The following is an 8400-nucleotide window of genomic DNA, read 5'->3' as shown; positions in this document are numbered from 1 at the left end:
AATTTTTTAATAGAAATGTTGGCTAAACATTAACTTTTTATTGATGCCGTGTAGTAACCTGCATGATAGTTTATGTTTCATGCTAACATGACATTATTTGTCTTATATGTCATATTAATAAATAATTTAAAATGATAAATATTTAAAAAACCAAACTTCAAAAATATATATAGAAAGTTCATAAATATTCAAAATAGTAGCATGAAATGCACGTAGATTGTCATATAGGCTCCCATATTTAAAAATTAATGTTTTAGTTTAATTTTGTTAAAACTAACAATTAAACTTTTTGAATGGCTGAGGTCAAATTTGACTTTTTTTAAATTTTAAGGCTAATTTTAACTGAAAAATAAAGATTAAATTGAAAAATATAAAAATTAAAAACTAAATGTATAATTATGCCAAATAAACTTATAAATTTTTGACAAATTGTGTACTTTTTTTGAATAATTTGTGTTTTTTTTGTCATGGTATATTATATATTTACATAAAATTTAATATAGTAAAAACTATAGTAAATATATTTTAAAAAAGACTATAGTAAATAAATTTTAAATATATTCATGTAATTTTTGATGAAATTATTCTACATTTAATATTCTCTTTATCTAATTATTTAATTTTTTTATCATATCTCGCCATGTTAAAATCTAATTATTTAAATATAAATATAAATAAAAATTTGATGGCATTATTCATGTTATTTTAAATCTATTATTTAATTTTGAAGCATATATTGGCATGTTAAAATAAAAATGTTGATGGGTACGTGTCATCCATGCCTTCACGGGTGGTGTTTGGCATCTTAGGGAAATAAAATTAAATTATTTTTTAAAAGGGAAAAAGTTGGTTAAGATTCAATTCATATTGCTATCATTTGCTCTTGATTTCTTGCCTGTAAGATTAATTTAAAATATAAAAAAATTTGGATAATTAAGATTTAAGATGTAATATTTATTAATATTTAATGTTGATAATTATTTTGCTTAATAGTTGGGTTATGCTACTCACTAAAAGTGATTATTTATGTATGATAAAGTCAATAACAAATGCATGTGCAATATCTTCAAGGGGTTCCTTAATAATTAGTCCTTAATGGTTTTTTTTCTTCGAATTTTGAGATAAATAGGTGAAATTTATAAAATATAAAAAAAATATTTCTAATTGTGTAATCTGAAATTACGAGTAAAATAAATTTAAAAGAATTTGCAAAATAGGAAAAGGAAGATTAGCTCATTCAGAGTAGGTTAATAAATTATTTTATACTTGAGTTTGGCTTCAATGTTTAATTTGGTGTCCACGCTAAATGATATTATGTGACCCAGTGAATATTTGACACATAAGCTCTAGTAAAAAAAAATAGATATTGCCAATTGAGTCTTAGTTCGATTAACATGAGCATTGTTGCCAATGCAAGAGGATATGGGTTCGAGTGTACTGAAGCGCATTATCCTCCTATTTATGGGTTGAAGAAAGGATATGAGTAGCTCTAGGCATTGTCTGGAAAAAAGCATATATAATCAGAACCTATAATGAAATTGTTCAAAAAAAACATAGATACTTAATTGAGATAAAAAAATGCAATTAAAAACTTTAAATAATTAAACAGTAAAAATAAAATCATGTACCAAGTAGTATATTAACCCTTTCAAAATTTATGCCTTCCAAAATGAGTTAGGATATTGTTGGCTTTTATTAGATGATTGTTTAGGAATTTGTGTATTTATATTAGATTCAAATATTTTGTATTATATTATAATTTTATTTTTACTAGTATGGTTTTGACTAGATCTGTTAATGGATTGGACTATCCATTAGGCTCGAAGGTCTGGTCGAAATTCAGGAGAGTTTGGTAAAAAAATTAAGTTTCAAAAATGAGATCAGGCAAAAAAAATTAAGCGTATTTAAAATGAGGGTTGGACTCAAGCTTAAAACACTAGTGAATTTATGTTTCATGTTAATTTTTCATATCCCATTGTATGTTAATTAAATTTATCTAATATTATCATGTACGTAATAATAAGTGTTAGGTATAGAGGTAAGATACATTACACTCCTGAAGAGAAATACAATTTTGAATTTTAAAAACAACATTTTTTAAGAAAACTGTCTTGGACCTCGACATAACCCATAAAACAAACATCTAAAATCAAAAAATGAAATAATGCCCATGATTTTCAGTCCGGTCGACTTGTATGAGGTTAATATAATTTATGTTCTTCAAGTGACTTGAAATATAAGTACATTACAAAATAAATATGTTGAGTAATATTTTCTTGTATTTTATTGATACGAGTGTTCAAATATTTATCCATGTTGTTATAGATGCTATTACAGCTCATGATAGGGCTTCACTATTTTGTCTTGACTCTGTTGCCTTTAGTACTGACATTCTCTACGAACTCTAAGTCTGTTGGGTATGTGTTTGCGGAGCACGTGGTCCTTTCTGTTCTTGGGACTGACATTCTAGGTGGGCTCTGTGCCTATTGGACAAGTGTTTGGATGGCCTGCGGAGTATGCAGTCTTTTCTGCAAGCTCATTGGGTGTATGTAATAGCCTGAATTTTCAGTGGTGTCGGAATAGTGATTCGAGATCACTAAATCCGACAAATGAGTAGAAAATATTAATAATTTAGTGAATATAAGTTAAGTGTGAAGTTAGGAAAATTTTGAAATAGCGAATAGTGTACTAGAAATAAAAAAATTAAATTAGAATCGAAACGAGATATCGAGAGTTTGAAAATTCTTAAACGAGCCATAAATATTTTTATAAATATTTATGGAGTGTTAATAAGTTAGTATTAAAGTTTCACAAGAAATTTTAAAGTTTCGATAGTTAATTGAATAAAAGGATTAAATTGTAACAAATGTAAAATTATGGGAAATGATTAAATAGCTTAAATGATAAAAGAAAGAGGGTTTAAAAGGAAAATAGACCGCAGGTCTATTTGGGCTGGACGGCAAAGTGCATGAAATCAGCAGGAAAATTGATGAATTAAGGGAAAAATTGGAATATTGCAAAAATTTACTTAATAAACTAGGACTAAAGTGGAATTATCTAGAATTCTCATTATTTTTCTGCATTCTCATCAGCAAAAACACCATAGAAGGGTTTTCTTAAGCTGGTTTTTCATATTTTTACTGCAAGTAAGTTCAATTCTTGATTATTTCTTGAAATTTTTGTGTTTTTATGACTTTTACAACTAGGTCCACTTGTTGAATTTATTAGTTTTTGATTCTATGAAAGAAATTGAAAGTTTATATGAATATGTGCTGGAATTATATGATGATTTAGCATGGAATTAGAGTTTTAAATTGTTTATATGCTGATTTTATTGAAAGAATTGAATAGAAAGTGAATGTTTGGGATCTAAAGGTGAAAAAGTTTGAAGTTAGGGTTTTATGTGGAAATTCTGAATTTCAATAATTGTGAAATAACTTATAAAGTTAAGGTAAAGCATTAATTGGGAAGAATTAGCTTCATTGAGGGATTAATTGAGCAAGGACTGGATTGTATGAACTGTGAAATTTGGGGCAAAAATCGAAATCAACATTTGCACTAAAACAGTTTTGGACAGTAGCAGTAGTCTAACTTTGAAAAATCACCATAAATTGTAGAAATCGAATTAGAAGATGAAAAAAATATGAAATTAAAGCTTATTGAGTCTAGTTTCTCATAGAAGAAACGGTGTAAGTAACGGAATTGTAGATCATGAGATATAATAGATTTTGTGAGACAATGTCAGAATGATTTCGGGATCCCCTGTTCTGACTTTGAAAAATCATCAAAAATTGGATAAAAATAATTAGGGGCTTAAATTTATATTTTTAAAATCCTTAATGAGTCTATTTTCAATAGAAAGAAACATGGAAATCATCTGAATTCTTTACGAAGAGATAATTAATTTTTAGTGAAGAAGGGTCGAAATTGTCAGACAGCAGAACAGGGGTGACTTTAAAGAATAAACTGTACTTATTGGCTAAACCAAAAATTCTAAAAATTTTATGATAAGAATATATATAAGTCTAGTTTCAGATAAAATTAGCGGATCCTAATTTGGAGTTCTGTAACTAAAGATAAAAATAATATAGTGACTATGACACCGATGGACAACATTGGAAAATACATAAGTAAACAATTAAATTATAGATAATATTACTTATAAGCGGGTTGAAGATGAAGTCAATACTGATAAATGAATGATTTTACAATGATAGATCGAGAACCCGAAGCAAGTCGAGGAAAAGAAAAAGTAGCTGATTAGTCCCTGAATTTTCACAAATTTTACAAATCAACCCAGGTAAGTTCATAGGGTTGAAGTTTAATGATTATATGTTAATTTTATGAATTATATAATGTATGATGAAATATATTTATTGATGAATAGAAAATAAAATAACAACTTGAAAATTGAATAAATGATCAAATTGAGTGGAATGTCGGATTTGAGTACTTCTGATCAGTGACAAGTGATAAGTGGTAGCCTCAACTACACTTATCTGATCAGTGATAAGTGACAAATGATAAGTGGTAGCTTAGCTACTCTTATCGATCAAGGACAAGTGATAAGTGATAAGTGGTAGCTTTAGCTGCACTTATCTGATCAGTGACAAGTGATAAATGTGATCAGTGTAAGACCGTGACAGGACTATGATTTTAAAAAGTGATAAGTGATCATATGCAAGCCCATAGTTATACTATGGCAAAGTGAAAGTGAAGTACTCAATTTTCCTTTACCATTCCCTAATTTGGTTAAAGAATGATATATGACAAATGGGCCCAAAAGAATTAATGGAAATGGATAAGTGGTAGTGAGTTTATATACGGAACTCACCAATGACTGTGATTGACAGGTGAACTTAATAATTGTGTATATAGTATAAGTGTATAAATATTTGGTAAGATTTATGTTTTATGCCTATGAACTTACTAAGCTTTTATAAGCTTATTTGAATGTATTCAATGTCTCTTGTAGATTGACGTGGAAGTATACGGAGGAGCGGATCAACACAGAGGATCACACTATCCAGATTATCTCCGGTAGCTTTTGTAAATTTCCTTTTTGATTTATATGGCATGTATAAGGCTTGGTGATTATATAAATATTAAGACTTGTTTAATGAATATACATTAAAGTAAAGAATGATGAGTAAGTTAAATAGTATAATTATAATAGAAGTATAATTTTGTATTAAATTGATTGAAATGAATTGGTTGGTTGGATTGGTCTCGGTTTTAAAAATTGCAGGGAAGGTTAGATATTTATAAAGGGGTTATATTGAGCAAAAAAAACTTTGGGATTTTGCGAAAATCCCTATGGTTTCGATTTAATTCTAGTCTAGTCTCAAGTATGTTTTGGGCTTTGGAGGCCCATCTAAAGGACACCATGACATGTTTTAGTAAATAAATAGTATTTAACTCGTATTAACGGAAAATTAATTCGGTAAACTCCGGTAATGCCTCCTACCCTATTCTGGCGATGAATACGGGTAAGGGGTGTTACAGTGTATGTGAGCTGAGACTAAGACTTTCCCTAGGTTACTGCAAGCTAAGTCCTTGGCTTTGCCTCGCGAGCTGGATCCACAAACTCACTTTGCTGTCCTCTTGTGGTTTGCCTTACACTCAATCTTCTGGTGAGACCTATCCGAATCGCGGGTTGGAGACCTGGATCCTTTCTAGGACTCATGTCGATGATTATTGATGTATAACAAAAAATATGTTCGAACAGATTAAAAACATTATAATCTAGACTAAAATTAACGAAATAAACTAAAACTCACATATAACAATAGTTTATGATAGGATTTAAAGACCCATGCATATAATTGCATATAGTAGCTAGGTATTAAACTTAAGTACTCAAGATTGAGGGCTTTTGCCTTTGTCAACAACCAATTGTCGAAATATGAATTTTTAAAATCTATTCAAATTCCATTTATATTTATAAATGACAAATCTAAATCTATTTTAAACTATCGATATTTAAAAAATAAAATTAATTTATGTTGTTTTTTATTACTATTTAATAATTTTATATTTTTCTTTTATTAAAATTTTAAGCATAAATAATTTAACATATTTGTGAGGTTTACGTTAAAGTATTATAAGGTTTATGTTATAGTATTATATGTTATTATACATTTAATTTTGAAGTGAAATAATTTACATAATATTTAATAAAATATTATTAAAATTGCTAGAATTTATCAAAATTGATTTCATATTTTAAATAAATTTAATATTTTTTTCAAAAACTCATTTTTAAATTTAATATTTTTATTCACTGCTCTCAAAGAATTAATGGCCAATTAATTAGATTTTGAACCTTACTAGACTCAAGAAATTTCTATGATATTTGTTTTCCTTGAATAAATTTGTTGCGGTGGGAGAAAAATAATGCAAATTTGTTGAGTTTTTATTTATTTATTTATAATTAATAAACATACCAACCTCTCAACTCTCAAATTCAACTAAAATATCTATTTATTTTTTAAAACAGTTTTATTATAAGTTTTGATCATGTCTGTTCCTTTTTGATATAATATTTAGAATTACTCATATTCCTTTTTCAACCCATAAATAGAAGGATAATGCGTTTCAACACACTCAAACCTATATCCTCTTGTATTGACAACAATACTTATATCAATCGAACTAAGAACTGATCAAATATGTATTCATTTTTAAAATTAAGATCAATAATTATTTAAAATTGGGATGGACTTGATCAAATAAGTGGGTTGTTACCTAATCATAACTAGTCAATTTGAAGACAACTTTTGAAACAATACAAAAACCAATTTGAGTGGTTTTTTTATTATAAATATTTTATTTATATGTACGAAAAAAATATTAAACATATTGTTAGTGTAGTTTTTGGATATAAAGGAGAGATGTGATGGCTTTCATCTCACTCGTGAGAATATAAATATTTCGAACCAAAAAAAAAAGCATACTTTTAAATATTATTTTAAGAAAATGGTCAAATTCTCCTATTAGTCCTTATATTATGTATAAGTAATGGATTTAAGCTCTATACTTTAATTTGGTCAATTTTAATTTCTATAATTTTCGAATTAATCAATTTTTGTCCCTATACTTTCGGATTTTAAAATTTTCGTCTCGACCCAAATTCTAGCAGTTAAATCTCTATTAAATTCTGCTATTAGTCTTGTACTAAACGTATAGGTATAGATTTAGTCAATATTCTTTAATTTCATAATTCTTAGTCCTTATATTTTTCAAAATTTAAAACTTCAATCTTTCAAACGTTAGTTATTAAATCACTAACTAGGTTCTTTTTTTTACAAGAAAATGTGAAAATAATAAGTTGAAATAACATTATATATAATAATGCGTTTGTCGCATCAAATTTTGAAAATAACAAAACTTAGTGAATGTAACAAATAAAAATAACCAAATTAAAGTGCATAGACTAAATATACGACTTACACATAAAGACTAATAAAAAATTAACCTAAAAAAATTGAAAATCGACTTAACCAAGTCTAATGAAAATGATTGATAATTGGTTTTTATGATATCATAACCAAAATAATCAAATTCACTTAATTTGCTCGGTTCCATTGACTATCTTAGTTAATTAATTTAGTGAGAAGGGTTATTAAATTGGGGTTAAATATATAAAAAATAAATATTTATTTATTTATAATTAAATCTCCATTAAAAAGCATATATTTTATAATTAAATTTAAATGTAATCTATTGATTGAGTTTTAATTCGATTAATATATGTATTGTTGCCAGTATAAGAGGACGTGAGTTCAAATGCGACGAAGTACATTATCCTCCTAATTAAAGGTTGGAGAGAGACTATAAATAATTCTATAACTCATGATAATAATACTTATGTTAATCAAATTAAGACACAATGAGTAAAAATATATAAAAGTTAAAAACTCATGGTTTTAATTATATAAGTGGAACTCATAGGTATAAAAAGGGGGGATACTGGATATGTATAGCTTTAACTACAAAAAAAAAAAAAAAAAAAGGCATATCATTTCAACCTTGACTAAGGGAAAGAATGAAGATTATTCAAAGTTATCATAAAAATAGATAAATAAATAAACAAATACAAACAATGGGCTTTGCCCATTTTCATTTGGGATGGTAAAGAATGAATGAAGATGGAAAGGGACCTACTTTGTTTGGTTACTATATTAGGTGTAATTATGAATTTTATCTCCTTACTTTACATATATTAAAAAATTAATTTTTATAAATTTTAATTTGTTAGAATATAATTCTACAAAATATTAAAATCTTAATTCAGTTTTTGATAAGACACATAAATTTAAACTGTTAATTTTATTAATTTATATAGTTTTATTAATTTATATAGTTTTAGCTTGATTAATATAAAAAAATATATATAAA

The sequence above is a fragment of the Gossypium arboreum genome, chromosome 8 (genome assembly GCF_025698485.1).
Source record: "Gossypium arboreum isolate Shixiya-1 chromosome 8, ASM2569848v2, whole genome shotgun sequence".
In the NCBI taxonomy this organism is placed as follows: domain Eukaryota; kingdom Viridiplantae; phylum Streptophyta; class Magnoliopsida; order Malvales; family Malvaceae; genus Gossypium; species Gossypium arboreum.
Note: the sequence above shows the minus strand (reverse complement) of the source record.